Source organism: Ascaphus truei, unplaced genomic scaffold (genome assembly GCF_040206685.1).
Source record: "Ascaphus truei isolate aAscTru1 unplaced genomic scaffold, aAscTru1.hap1 HAP1_SCAFFOLD_2746, whole genome shotgun sequence".
Taxonomy (NCBI): Eukaryota; Metazoa; Chordata; class Amphibia; order Anura; family Ascaphidae; genus Ascaphus; species Ascaphus truei.
This window is the reverse complement of record NW_027455692.1, coordinates 17,938-32,241: the sequence shown is the minus strand read 5'-3', so window position 1 is coordinate 32,241 and position 14,304 is coordinate 17,938.

The window sequence follows — 14,304 nt, the reverse complement described above, 5'->3', positions numbered from 1 at the left end:
AACGTCTCTCAGTCCCGTGCCTGAGTGTAACGCCAGGCAGCACGCCCGCAGTAGTATTAATGTACTCCGGTAAGCGGCGCTGCAGTAACGTCTCTCAAGGCCGTGCCTGTGTGTAACGCCAGGCAGCACGCCCGCAGTTAGTATTAATGTACTCCGGAAAGCGGCGCTGCAGTAACGTCTCTCAGCCCGTGCCTGTGTGTAACCGCCCCAGGCAGCACGCCCCCAGTTAGTATTATGTACTCCGGTAAGCGGCGCTGCAAGTAAACGTCTCTCAGTCCGTGCCTGTGTGTAACGCCAGGCAGCACGCCCCGCCAGTTAGTATTAATGTACTCCGGTAAGCGGCGCTGCAGTAACGTCTCTCAGCCCGCGCCTGTGTGTAACGCCAGGCAGCACGCCGCAGTTAGTATTAATGTACTCCGGTAAGCGGCGCTGCAGTAACGTCTCTCAGTCCGTGCCTGTGTGTAACGCAGGCAGCACGCCCGCAGTTAGTATTAATGTACTCCGGTAAGCGGCGCTGCAGTAACGTCTCTCAGCCCGTGCCTGTGTGTAACGCCAGGCAGCACGCCCGCAGTTAGTATTAATGTACTCCGGTAAGCGGCGCTGCAGTAACGTCTCTCAGTCCCGTGCCTGTGTGTAACGCCAGGCAGCACGCCCGCAGTTAGTATTAATGTACTCCGGTAAGCGGCGCTGCAGTAACGTCTCTCAGCCCGTGCCTGTGTGTAACGCCAGGCAGCACGCCCGCAGTTAGTATTAATGTACTCCGGTAAGCGGCGCTGCAGTAACGTCTCTCAGTCCGTGCCTGTGTGTAACGCCAGGCAGCACGCCCGCAGTTAGTATTAATGTACTCCGGTAAGCGGCGCTGCAGTAACGTCTCTCAGCCCGTGCCTGTGTGTAACGCCAGGCAGCACGCCCGCAGTTAGTATTAATGTACTCCGGTAAGCGGCGCTGCAGTAACGTCTCTCAGTCCGTGCCTGTGTGTAACGCCAGGCAGCACGCCCGCAGTTAGTATTAATGTACTCCGGTAAGCGGCGCTGCAGTAACGTCTCTCAGTCCCGTGCCTGTGTGTAACGCCAGGCAGCACGCCCGCAGTTAGTATTAATGTACTCCGGTAAGCGGCGCTGCAGTAACGTCTCTCAGTCCCGTGCCTGTGTGTAACGCCAGGCAGCACGCCCGCAGTTAGTATTAATGTACTCCGGTAAGCGGCGCTGCAGTAACGTCTCTCAGCCGTGTCCTGTGTGTAACGCCAGGCAGCACGCCCGCAGTTAGTATTAATGTACTCCGGTAAGCGGCGCTGCAGTAACGTCTCTCAGCCCGTGCCTGTGTGTAACGCCAGGCAGCACGCCCGCAGTTAGTATTAATGTACTCCGGTAAGCGGCGCTGCAGTAACGTCTCTCAGTCCGTGCCTGTGTGTAACGCCAGGCAGCACCCCCGCAGTTAGTATTAATGTACTCCGGTAAGCGGCGCTGCAGTAACGTCTCTCAGCCCGTGCCTGTGTGTAACGCCAGGCAGCACGCCCGCAGTTAGTATTAATGTACTCCGGTAAGCGGCGCTGCAGTAACGTCTCTCAGTCCGTGCCTGTGTGTAACGTCAGGCAGCACGCCCGCAGTTAGTATTAATGTACTCCGGTAAGCGGCGCTGCAGTAACGTCTCTCAGTCCCGTGCCTGTGTGTAACGCCAGCAGCACGCCCCGCAGTTAGTATTAATGTACTCCGGTAAGCGGCGCTGCAGTAACGTCTCTCAGTCCGTGCCTGTGTGTAACGCCAGGCAGCACGCCCGCAGTTAGTATTAATGTACTCCGGTAAGCGGCGCTGCAGTAACGTCTCTCAGTCCGTGCCTGTGTGTAACGCCAGGCAGCACGCCCCGCAGTTAGTATTAATGTACTCCGGTAAGCGGCGCTGCAGTAACGTCTCTCAGCCCGTGCCTGTGTGTAACGTCAGGCAGCACGCCCGCAGTTAGTATTAATGTACTCCGGTAAGCGGCGCTGCAGTAACGTCTCTCAGCCCGTGCCTGTGTGTAACGTCAGGCAGCACGCCCGCAGTTAGTATTAATGTACTCCGGTAAGCGGCGCTGCAGTAACGTCTCTCAGTCCGTGCCTGTGTGTAAACGCTCAGGCAGCACGCCCGCAGTTAGTATTAATGTACTCCGGTAAGCGGCGCTGCAGTAACGTCTCTCAGCCCGTGCCTGTGTGTAACGTCAGGCAGCACGCCCGCAGTTAGTATTAATGTACTCCGGTAAGCGGCGCTGCAGTAACGTCTCTCAGTCCGTGCCTGTGTGTAACGCCAGGCAGCACGCCCGCAGTTAGTATTAATGTACTCCGGTAAGCGGCGCTGCAGTAACGTCTCTCAGCCCGTGCCTGTGTGTAACGCTCAGAGCACGCCCGCAGTAGTATTAATGTACTCCGGTAAGTGGCGCTGCAGTAACGTCTCTCAGTCCGTGCCTGTGTGTAACGCCAGGCAGCACGCCCGCAGTTAGTATTAATGTACTCCGGTAAGCGGCGCTGCAGTAACGTCTCTCAGTCCGTGCCTGTGTGTAACGTCAGGCAGCACGCCCGCAGTTAGTATTAATGTACTCCGGTAAGCGGCGCTGCAGTAACGTCTCTCAGCCCGTGCCTGTGTGTAACGCCAGGCAGCACGCCCGCAGTTAGTATTAATGTACTCCGGTAAGCGGCGCTGCAGTAACGTCTCTCAGCCCGTGCCTGTGTGTAACGCCAGGCAGCACGCCCGCAGTTAGTATTAATGTACTCCGGTAAGCGGCGCTGCAGTAACGTCTCTCAGCCCGTGCCTGTGTGTAACGTCAGGCAGCACGCCCGCAGTTAGTATTAATGTACTCCGGTAAGCGGCGCTGCAGTAACGTCTCTCAGCCCGTGCCTGTGTGTAACGCCAGGCAGCACGCCCGCAGTTAGTATTAATGTACTCCGGTAAGCGGCGCTGCAGTAACGTCTCTCAGCCCGTGCCTGTGTGTAACGCCAGGCAGCACGTCCCGCAGTTAGTATTAATGTACTCCCGGTAAGCGGCGCTGCAGTAACGTCTCTCAGCCGTGCCTGTGTGTAACGCCAGGCAGCACGCCCGCAGTTAGTATTAATGTACTCCGGTAAGTGGCGCTGCAGTAACGTCTCTCAGTCCGTGCCTGTGTGTAACGCCAGGCAGCACGCCCGCAGTTAGTATTAATGTACTCCGGTAAGCGGCGCTGCAGTAACGTCTCTCAGTCCCGTGCCTGTGTGTAACGCCAGGCAGCCCGCCCGCAGTTAGTATTAATGTACTCCGGTAAGCGGCGCTGCAGTAACGTCTCTCAGCCCGTGCCTGTGTGTAACGCCAGGCAGCACGCCCGCAGTTAGTATTAATGTACTCCGGTAAGCGGCGCTGCAGTAACGTCTCTCAGCCCGTGCCTGTGTGTAACGCCAGGCAGCACGCCCGCAGTTAGTATTAATGTACTCCGGTAAGCGGCGCTGCAGTAACGTCTCTCAGCCCGTGCCTGTGTGTAACGCCAGGCAGCACGCCCGCAGTTAGTATTAATGTACTCCGGTAAGCGGCGCTGCAGTAACGTCTCTCAGCCCGTGCCTGTGTGTAACGTCAGGCAGCACGCCCGCAGTTAGTATTAATGTACTCCGGTAAGCGGCGCTGCAGTAACGTCTCTCAGCCCGTGCCTGTGTGTAACGTCAGGCAGCACGCCCGCAGTTAGTATTAATGTACTCCGGTAAGCGGCGCTGCAGTAACGTCTCTCAGTCCGTGCCTGTGTGTAACGCCAGGCAGCACGCCCGCAGTTAGTATTAATGTACTCCGGTAAGCGGCGCTGCAGTAACGTCTCTCAGTCCGTGCCTGTGTGTAACGCCAGGCAGCACGCCCGCAGTTAGTATTAATGTACTCCGGTAAGCGGCGCTGCAGTAACGTCTCTCAGTCCGTGCCTGTGTGTAACGCCAGGCAGCACGCCCGCAGTTAGTATTAATGTACTCCGGTAAGCGGCGCTGCAGTAACGTCTCTCAGCCCGTGCCTGTGTGTAACGCCAGGCAGCACGCCCGCAGTTAGTATTAATGTACTCCGGTAAGCGGCGCTGCAGTAACGTCTCTCAGTCCCGTGCCTGTGTGTAACGCCAGGGCAGCACGCCCGCAGTTAGTATTAATGTACTCCGGTAAGTGGCGCTGCAGTAACGTCTCTCAGTCCGTGTCTGTGTGTAACGCCAGGCAGCACGCCCGCAGTTAGTATTAATGTACTCCGGTAAGTGGCGCTGCAGTAACGTCTCTCAGTCCGTGCCTGTGTGTAACGCCAGGCAGCACGCCCGCAGTTAGTATTAATGTACTCCGGTAAGCGGCGCTGCAGTAACGTCTCTCAGTCCGTGCCTGTGTGTAACGCCAGGCAGCACGCCCGCAGTTAGTATTAATGTACTCCGGTAAGCGGCGCTGCAGTAACGTCTCTCAGCCCGTGCCTGTGTGTAACGCCAGGCAGCACGCCCGCAGTTAGTATTAATGTACTCCGGTAAGCGGCGCTGCAGTAACGTCTCTCAGCCCGTGCCTGTGTGTAACGTCAGACAGCACGCCCGCAGTTAGTATTAATGTACTCCGGTAAGCGGTGCTGCAGTAACGTCTCTCAGCCCGTGCCTGTGTGTAACGCCAGGCAGCACGCCCGCAGTTAGTATTAATGTACTCCGGTAAGCGGCGCTGCAGTAACGTCTCTCAGTCCGTGCCTGTGTGTAACGCCAGGCAACACGCCCGCAGTTAGTATTAATGTACTCCGGTAAGCGGCGCTGCAGTAACGTCTCTCAGCCCGTGCCTGTGTGTAACGTCAGGCAGCACGCCCGCAGTTAGTATTAATGTACTCCGGTAAGCGGCGCTGCAGTAACGTCTCTCAGTCCGTGCCTGTGTGTAACGCCAGGCAGCACGCCCGCAGTTAGTATTAATGTACTCCGGTAAGCGGCGCTGCAGTAACGTCTCTCAGCCCGTGCCTGTGTGTAACGCCAGGCAGCACGCCCGCAGTTAGTATTAATGTACTCCGGTAAGCGGCGCTGCAGGAACGTCTCTCAGTCCGTGCCTGTGTGTAACGCCAGGCAGCACGCCCGCAGTTAGTATTAATGTACTCCGGTAAGCGGCGCTGCAGTAACGTCTCTCAGCCCGTGCCTGTGTGTAACGCCAGGCAGCACGCCCGCAGTTAGTATTAATGTACTCCGGTAAGCGGCGCTGCAGTAACGTCTCTCAGCCCGTGCCTGTGTGTAACGCCAGGCAGCACGCCCGCAGTTAGTATTAATGTACTCCGGTAAGCGGCGCTGCAGTAACGTCTCTCAGTCCCGTGCCTGTGTGTAACGTCAGGCAGCACGCCCGCAGTTAGTATTAATGTACTCCGGTAAGCGGCGCTGCAGTAACGTCTCTCAGCCCGTGCCTGTGTGTAACGCCAGGCAGCACGCCCGCAGTTAGTATTAATGTACTCCGGTAAGCAGCGCTGCAGTAACGTCTCTCAGTCCGTGCCTGTGTGTAACGTCAGGCAGCACGCCCGCAGTTAGTATTAATGTACTCCGGTAAGCGGCGCTGCAGTAACGTCTCTCAGTCCGCGCCTGTGTGTAACGCAGGCAGCACGCCCGCAGTTAGTATTAATGTACTCCGGTAAGCGGCGCTGCAGTAACGTCTCTCAGCCCGTGCCTGTGTGTAACGCAGGCAGCACGCCCGCAGTTAGTATTAATGTACTCCGGTAAGCGGCGCTGCAGTAACGTCTCTCAGCCCGTGCCTGTGTGTAACGCCCAGGCAGCACGCCCGCAGTTAGTATTAATGTACTCCGGTAAGCGGCGCTGCAGTAACGTCTCTCAGCCCGTGCCTGTGTGTAACGCCAGGCAGCACGCCCGCAGTTAGTATTAATGTACTCCGGTAAGCGGCGCTGCAGTAACGTCTCTCAGCCCGTGCCTGTGTGTAACGCCAGGCAGCACGCCCGCAGTTAGTATTAATGTACTCCGGTAAGCGGCGCTGCAGTAACGTCTCTCAGCCCGTGCCTGTGTGTAACGCCAGGCAGCACGCCCGCTGTTAGTATTAATGTACTCCGGTAAGCGGCGCTGCAGTAACGTCTCTCAGCCCGTAAGCTGTGTGTAACGCCAGGCAGCACGCCCGCAGTTAGTATTAATGTACTCCGGTAAGCGGCGCTGCAGTAACGTCTCTCAGCCCGTGCCTGTGTGTAACGCCAGGCAGCACGCCCGCAGTTAGTATTAATGTACTCCGGTAAGCGGCGCTGCAGTAACGTCTCTCAGCCCGTGCCTGTGTGTAACGCCAGGCAGCACCCCCGCAGTTAGTATTAATGTACTCCGGTAAGCGGCGCTGCAGTAACGTCTCTCAGTCCGTGCCTGTGTGTAACGCCAGGCAGCACGCCCGCAGTTAGTATTAATGTACTCCGGTAAGCGGCGCTGCAGTAACGTCTCTCAGCCCGTGCCTGTGTGTAACGTCAGGCAGCACGCCCGCAGTTAGTATTAATGTACTCCGGTAAGCGGCGCTGCAGTAACCTCTCTCAGCCCGTGCCTGTGTGTAACGCCAGGCAGCACGCCCGCAGTTAGTATTAATGTACTCCGGTAAGCGGCGCTGCAGTAACGTCTCTCAGTCCGTGCCTGTGTGTAACGCCAGGCAGCACGCCCGCAGTTAGGTATTAATGTACTCCGGTAAGCGGCGCTGCAGTAACGTCTCTCAGCCCGTGCCTGTGTGTAACGCCAGGCAGCACGCCCGCAGTTAGTATTAATGTACTCCGGTAAGCGGCGCTGCAGTAACGTCTCTCAGCCCGTGCCTGTGTGTAACAGCCAGCAGCACGCCCGCAGTTAGTATTAATGTACTCCGGTAAGCGGCGCTGCAGTAACGTCTCTCAGTCCCGTGCCTGTGTGTAACGGCAGGCAGCACGCCCGCAGTTAGTATTAATGTACTCCGGTAAGCGGCGCTGCAGTAACGTCTCTCAGCCGTGCCTGTGTGTAACGCCAGGCAGCACGCCCGCAGTTAGTATTAATGTACTCCGGTAAGCGGCGCTGCAGTAACGTCTCTCAGCCCGTGCCTGTGTGTAACGCCAGGCAGCACGCCCGCAGTTAGTATTAATGTACTCCGGTAAGCGGCGCTGCAGTAACGTCTCTCAGCCCGTGCCTGTGTGTAACGCCAGGCAGCACGCCCGCAGTTAGTATTAATGTACTCCGGTAAGCGGCGCTGCAGTAACGTCTCTCAGTCCGTGCCTGTGTGTAACGCCAGGCAGCACGCCCGCAGTTAGTATTAATGTACTCCGGTAAGCGCGCTGCAGTAACGTCTCTCAGCCCGTGCCTGTGTGTAACGCCAGGCAGCACGCCCGCAGTTAGTATTAATGTACTCCGGTAAGTGGCGCTGCAGTAACGTCTCTCAGTCCGTGCCTGTGTGTAACGCCAGGCAGCACGCCCGCAGTTAGTATTAATGTACTCCGGTAAGCGGCGCTGCAGTAACGTCTCTCAGCCGTGCCTGTGTGTAACGCCAGGCAGCACGCCCGCAGTTAGTATTAATGTACTCCGGTACAGTGGCGCTGCAGTAACGTCTCTCAGCCCGTGCCTGTGTGTAACGCCAGGCAGCACGCCCGCAGTTAGTATTAATGTACTCCGGTAAGCGGCGCTGCAGTAACGTCTCTCAGCCCGTGCCTGTGTGTAACGCCAGGCAGCACGCCCGCAGTTAGTATTAATGTACTCCGGTAAGCGGCGCTGCAGTAACGTCTCTCAGCCCGTGCCTGTGTGTAACGCCAGGCAGCACGCCCGCAGTTAGTATTAATGTACTCCGGTAAGCGGCGCTGCAGTAACGTCTCTCAGCCCGTGCCTGTGTGTAACGCCAGGCAGCACGCCCGCAGTTAGTATTAATGTACTCCGGTAAGCGGCGCTGCAGTAACGTCTCTCAGCCCGTGCCTGTGTGTAACGTCAGGCAGCACGCCCGCAGTTAGTATTAATGTACTCCGGTAAGCGGCGCTGCAGTAACGTCTCTCAGCCCGTGCCTGTGTGTAACGCCAGGCAGCACGTCCGCAGTTAGTATTAATGTACTCCGGTAAGCGGCGCTGCAGTAACGTCTCTCAGCCCGTGCCTGTGTGTAACGCCAGGCAGCACGCCCGCTGTTAGTATTAATGTACTCCGGTAAGCGGCGCTGCAGTAACGTCTCTCAGCCCGTGCCTGTGTGTAACGTCAGGCAGCACGCCCGCAGTTAGTATTAATGTACTCCGGTAAGCGGCGCTGCAGTAACGTCTCTCAGTCCGTGCCTGTGTGTAACGCCAGGCAGCACGCCCGCAGTTAGTATTAATGTACTCCGGTAAGCGGCGCTGCAGTAACGTCTCTCAGCCGTGCCTGTGTGTAACGCCAGGCAGCACGCCCGCAGTTAGTATTAATGTACTCCGGTAAGCAGCGCTGCAGTAACGTCTCTCAGCCCGTGCCTGTGTGTAACGCCAGGCAGCACGCCCGCAGTTAGTATTAATGTACTCCGGTAAGCGGCGCTGCAGTAACGTCTCTCAGTCCGTGCCTGTGTGTAACGCCAGGCAGCACGCCCGCAGTTAGTATTAATGTACTCCGGTAAGCGGCGCTGCAGTAACGTCTCTCAGCCCGTGCCTGTGTGTAACGCCAGGCAGCACGCCCGCTGGTTAGTATAATGTACTCCGGTAAGCGGCGCTGCAGTAACGTCTCTCAGTCCGTGCCTGTGTGTAACGCCAGGCAGCACGCCCGCAGTTAGTATTAATGTACTCCGGTAAGCGGCGCTGCAGTAACGTCTCTCAGCCCGTGCCTGTGTGTAACGCCAGGCAGCACGCCCGCAGTTAGTATTAATGTACTCCGGTAAGCGGCGCTGCAGTAACGTCTCTCAGCCCGTGCCTGTGTGTAACGCCAGGCAGCACGCCCGCAGTTAGTATTAATGTACTCCGGTAAGCAGCGCTGCAGTAACGTCTCTCAGTCCGTGCCTGTGTGTAACGTCAGGCAGCACGCCCGCAGTTAGTATTAATGTACTCCGGTAAGCAGCGCTGCAGTAACGTCTCTCAGTCCGTGCCTGTGTGTAACGCCAGGCAGCACGCCCGCAGTAGTATTAATGTACTCCGGTAAGCGGCGCTGCAGTAACGTCTCTCAGTCCGTGCCTGTGTGTAACGTCAGGCAGCACGCCCGCAGTTAGTATTAATGTACTCCGGTAAGCGGCGCTGCAGTAACGTCTCTCAGCCCGTGCCTGTGTGTAACGCCAGGCAGCACGCCCCGCAGTTAGTATTATGTACTCCGGTAAGCGGCGCTGCAGTAACGTCTCTCAGCCCGTGCCTGTGTGTAACGTCAGGCAGCACGCCCGCAGTTAGTATTAATGTACTCCGGTAAGCGGCGCTGCAGTAACGTCTCTCAGCCCGTGCCTGTGTGTAACGCCAGGCAGCACGCCCGCAGTTAGTATTAATGTACTCCGGTAAGCGGCGCTGCAGTAACGTCTCTCAGTCCGTGCCTGTGTGTAACGCCAGGCAGCACGCCCGCAGTTAGTATTAATGTACTCCGGTAAGCGGCGCTGCAGTAACGTCTCTCAGCCCGTGCCTGTGTGTAACGCCAGGCAGCACGCCCGCAGTTAGTATTAATGTACTCCGGTAAGTGGCGCTGCAGTAACGTCTCTCAGCCCGTGCCTGTGTGTAACGCCAGGCAGCACGCCCGCAGTTAGTATTAATGTACTCCGGTAAGCGGCGCTGCAGTACGTCTCTCAGCCCGTGCCTGTGTGTAACGCCAGGCAGCACCCCCGCAGTTAGTATTAATGTACTCCGGTAAGCGGCGCTGCAGTAACGTCTCTCAGCCCGTGCCTGTGTGTAACGCCAGGCAGCACGCCCGCAGTTAGTATTAATGTACTCCGGTAAGCGGCGCTGCAGTAACGTCTCTCAGTCCGTGCCTGTGTGTAACGCCAGGCAGCCACGCCCGCAGTTAGTATTAATGTACTCCGGTAAGCGGCGCTGCAGTAACGTCTCTCAGCCCGCTGCCTGTGTGTAACGCCAGGCAGCACGCCCGCAGTTAGTATTAATGTACTCCGGTAAGCGGCGCTGCAGTAACGTCTCTCAGCCCGTGCCTGTGTGTAACGCCAGGCAGCACGCCCGCAGTTAGTATTAATGTACTCCGGTAAGCGGCGCTGCAGTAACGTCTCTCAGCCCGTGCCTGTGTGTAACGCCAGGCAGCACGCCCGCAGTTAGTATAATGTACTCCGGTAAGCGGCGCTGCAGTAACGTCTCTCAGCCCGTGCCTGTGTGTAACGTCAGGCAGCACGCCCGCAGTTAGTATTAATGTACTCCGGTAAGCGGCGCTGCAGTAACGTCTCTCAGCCGTGCCTGTGTGTAACGCCAGGCAGCACGCCCGCAGTTAGTATTAATGTACTCCGGTAAGCGGCGCTGCAGTAACGTCTCTCAGCCCGTGCCTGTGTGTAACGCCAGGCAGCACGCCCGCAGTTAGTATTAATGTACTCCGGTAAGCGGCGCTGCAGTAACGTCTCTCAGTCCGTGCCTGTGTAACGTCAGGCAGCACGCCCGCAGTTAGTATTAATGTACTCCGGTAAGCGGCGCTGCAGTAACGTCTCTCAGCCGTGCCTGTGTGTAACGCCAGGCAGCACGCCCGCAGTTAGTATTAATGTACTCCGGTAAGCGGCGCTGCAGTAACGTCTCTCAGCCCGTGCCTGTGTGTAACGCCAGGCAGCACGCCCGCAGTTAGTATTAATGTACTCCGGTAAGCGGCGCTGCAGTAACGTCTCTCAGCCCGTGCCTGTGTGTAACGCCAGGCAGCACGCCCGCAGTTAGTATTAATGTCCTCCGGTAAGCGGCGCTGCAGTAACGTCTCTCAGCCCGTGCCTGTGTGTAACGTCAGGCAGCACGCCCGCAGTTAGTATTAATGTACTCCGGTAAGCGGCGCTGCAGTAACGTCTCTCAGCCCGTGCCTGTGTGTAACGCCAGGCAGCACGCCCGCAGTTAGTATTAATGTACTCCGGTAAGCGGCGCTGCAGTAACGTCTCTCAGCCCGTGCCTGTGTGTAACGTCAGGCAGCACGCCCGCAGTTAGTATTAATGTACTCCGGTAAGCGGCGCTGCAGTAACGTCTCTCAGTCCGTGCCTGTGTGTAACGTCCAGGCAGCACGCCCGCAGTTAGTATTAATGTACTCCGGTAAGCGGCGCTGCAGTAACGTCTCTCAGCCCGTGCCTGTGTGTAACGCCAGGCAGCACGCCCGCAGTTAGTATTAATGTACTCCGGTAAGCGGCGCTGCAGTAACGTCCTCTCAGCCCGTGCCTGTGTGTAACGTCAGGCAGCACGCCCGCTGTTAGTATTAATGTACTCCGGTAAGCGGCGCTGCAGTAACGTCTCTCAGCCCGTGCCTGTGTGTAACGTCAGGCAGCACGCCCGCAGTTAGTATTAATGTACTCCGGTAAGCGGCGCTGCAGTAACGTCTCTCAGCCCGTGCCTGTGTGTAACGTCAGGCAGCACGCCCGCAGTTAGTATTAATGTACTCCGGTAAGCGCGCTGCAGTAACGTCTCTCAGCCCGTGCCTGTGTGTAACGTCAGGCAGCACGCCCGCAGTTAGTATTAAAGTACTCCGGTAAGCGGCGCTGCAGTAACGTCTCTCAGCCCGTGCCTGTGTGTAACGTCAGGCAGCACGCCCGCAGTTAGTATTAATGTACTCCGGTAAGCGGCGCTGCAGTAACGTCTCTCAGCCCGTGCCTGTGTGTACGCCAGGCAGCACGCCCGCAGTTAGTATTAATGTACTCCGGTAAGCGGCGCTGCAGTAACGTCTCTCAGTCCGTGCCTGTGTGTAACGCAGGCAGCACGCCCGCAGTAGTATTAATGTACTCCGGTAAGCGGCGCTGCAGTAACGTCTCTCAGTCCCGTGCCTGTGTGTAACCGCCAGGCAGCACGCCCGCAGTTAGTATTAATGTACTCCGGTAAGCGGCGCTGCAGTAACGTCTCTCAGCCCGTGCCTGTGTGTAACGCCAGGCAGCACGCCCGCAGTTAGTATTAATGTACTCCGGTAAGCGGCGCTGCAGTAACGTCTCTCAGCCGTGCCTGTGTGTACGCCAGGCAGCACGCCCGCAGTTAGTATTAATGTACTCCGGTAAGCGGCGCTGCAGTAACGTCTCTCAGTCCGTGCCTGTGTGTAACGCCAGGCAGCACGCCCGCAGTTAGTATTAATGTACTCCGGTAAGCGGCGCTGCAGTAACGTCTCTCAGTCCGTGCCTGTGTGTAACGCCAGGCAGCACGCCCGCAGTTAGTATTAATGTACTCCGGTAAGCGCGCTGCAGTAACGTCTCTCAGTCCGTGCCTGTGTGTAACGCCAGGCAGCACGCCCGCAGTTAGTATTAATGTACTCCGGTAAGCGGCGCTGCAGTAACGTCTCTCAGTCCCGTGCCTGTGTGTAACGCCAGGCAGCACGCCCGCAGTTAGTATTAATGTACTCCGGTAAGCGGCGCTGCAGTAACGTCTCTCAGCCCGTGCCTGTGTGTAACGCCAGGCAGCACGCCCGCAGTTAGTATTAATGTACTCCGGTAAGCGGCGCTGCAGTAACGTCTCTCAGGCCCGTGCCTGTGTGTAACGCCAGGCAGCACGCCCGCAGTTAGTATTAATGTACTCCGGTAAGCGCGCTGCAGTAACGTCTCTCAGTCCGTGCCTGGTGTAACGCCAGGCAGCACGCCCGCAGTTAGTATTAATGTACTCCGGTAAGCGGCGCTGCAGAACGTCTCTCAGCCCGTGCCTGTGTGTAACGCCAGGCAGCACGCCCGCAGTTAGTATTAATGTACTCCGGTAAGCGGCGCTGCAGTAACGTCTCTCAGCCCGTGCCTGTGTGTACGCCAGGCAGCACGCCCGCAGTTAGTATTAATGTACTCCGGTAAGCGGCGCTGCAGTAACGTCTCTCAGCCCGTGCCTGTGTGTAACGTCAGGCAGCACGCCCGCAGTTAGTATTAATGTACTCCGGTAAGCGGCGCTGCAGTAACGTCTCTCAGTCCGTGCCTGTGTGTAACGCCAGGCAGCACGCCCGCAGTTAGTATTAATGTACTCCGGTAAGCGGCGCTGCAGTAACGTCTCTCAGCCCGTGCCTGTGTGTAACGTCCAGGCAGCACGCCCGCAGTTAGTATTAATGTACTCCGGTAAGCGGCGCTGCAGTAACGTCTCTCAGCCCGCTGCCTGTGTGTACGCCAGGCAGCACGCCCGCAGTTAGTATTAATGTACTCCGGTAAGCGGCGCTGCAGTAACGTCTCTCAGCCCGTGCCTGTGTGTAACGTCAGACAGCACGCCCGCAGTTAGTATTAATGTACTCCGGTAAGTGGCGCTGCAGTAACGTCTCTCAGTCCGTGCCTGTGTGTAACGCCAGGCAGCACGCCCGCAGTTAGTATTAATGTACTCCGGTAAGTGGCGCTGCAGTAACGTCTCTCAGCCCGTGCCTGTGTGTAACGCCAGGCAGCACGCCCGCAGTTAGTATATGTACTCCGGTAAGCGGCGCTGCAGTAACGTCTCTCAGCCCGTGCCTGTGTGTAACGCCAGGCAGCACGCCCGCAGTTAGTATTAATGTACTCCGGTAAGCGGCGCTGCAGTAACGTCTCTCAGCCTGTGCCTGTGTGTAACGCCAGGCAGCACGCCCGCAGTTAGTATTAATGTACTCCGGTAAGCGGCGCTGCAGTAACGTCTCTCAGCCCGTGCCTGTGTGTAACGCCAGGCAGCACGCCCGCAGTTAGTATTAATGTACTCCGGTAAGCGGCGCTGCAGTAACGTCTCTCAGCCCGTGCCTGTGTGTAACGTCAGGCAGCACGCCCGCAGTTAGTATTAATGTACTCCGGTAAGCGGCGCTGCAGTAACGTCTCTCAGCCCGTGCCTGTGTGTAACGCCAGGAAGCACGCCCGGAGTTAGTATTAATGTACTCCGGTAAGCGGCGCTGCAGTAACGTCTCTCAGTCCGTGCCTGTGTGTAACGTCAGGCAGCACGCCCGCAGTTAGTATTAATGTACTCCGGTAAGCGGCGCTGCAGTAACGTCTCTCAGTCCGTGCCTGTGTGTAACGCCAGGCAGCACGCCCGCAGTTAGTATTAATGTACTCCGGTAAGCGGCGCTGCAGTAACGTCTCTCAGCCCGTGCCTGTGTGTAACGCCAGGCAGCACGCCCGCAGTTAGTATTAATGTACTCCGGTAAGCGGCGCTGCAGTAACGTCTCTCAGTCCGTGCCTGTGTGTAACGCCAGGCAGCACGCCCGCAGTTAGTATTAATGTACTCCGGTAAGCGGCGCTGCAGTAACGTCTCTCAGCCCGTGCCTGTGTGTAACGCCAGGCAGCACGCCCGCAGTTAGTATTAATGTACTCCGGTAAGCGGCGCTGCAGTAACGTCTCTCAGCCCGTGCCTGTGT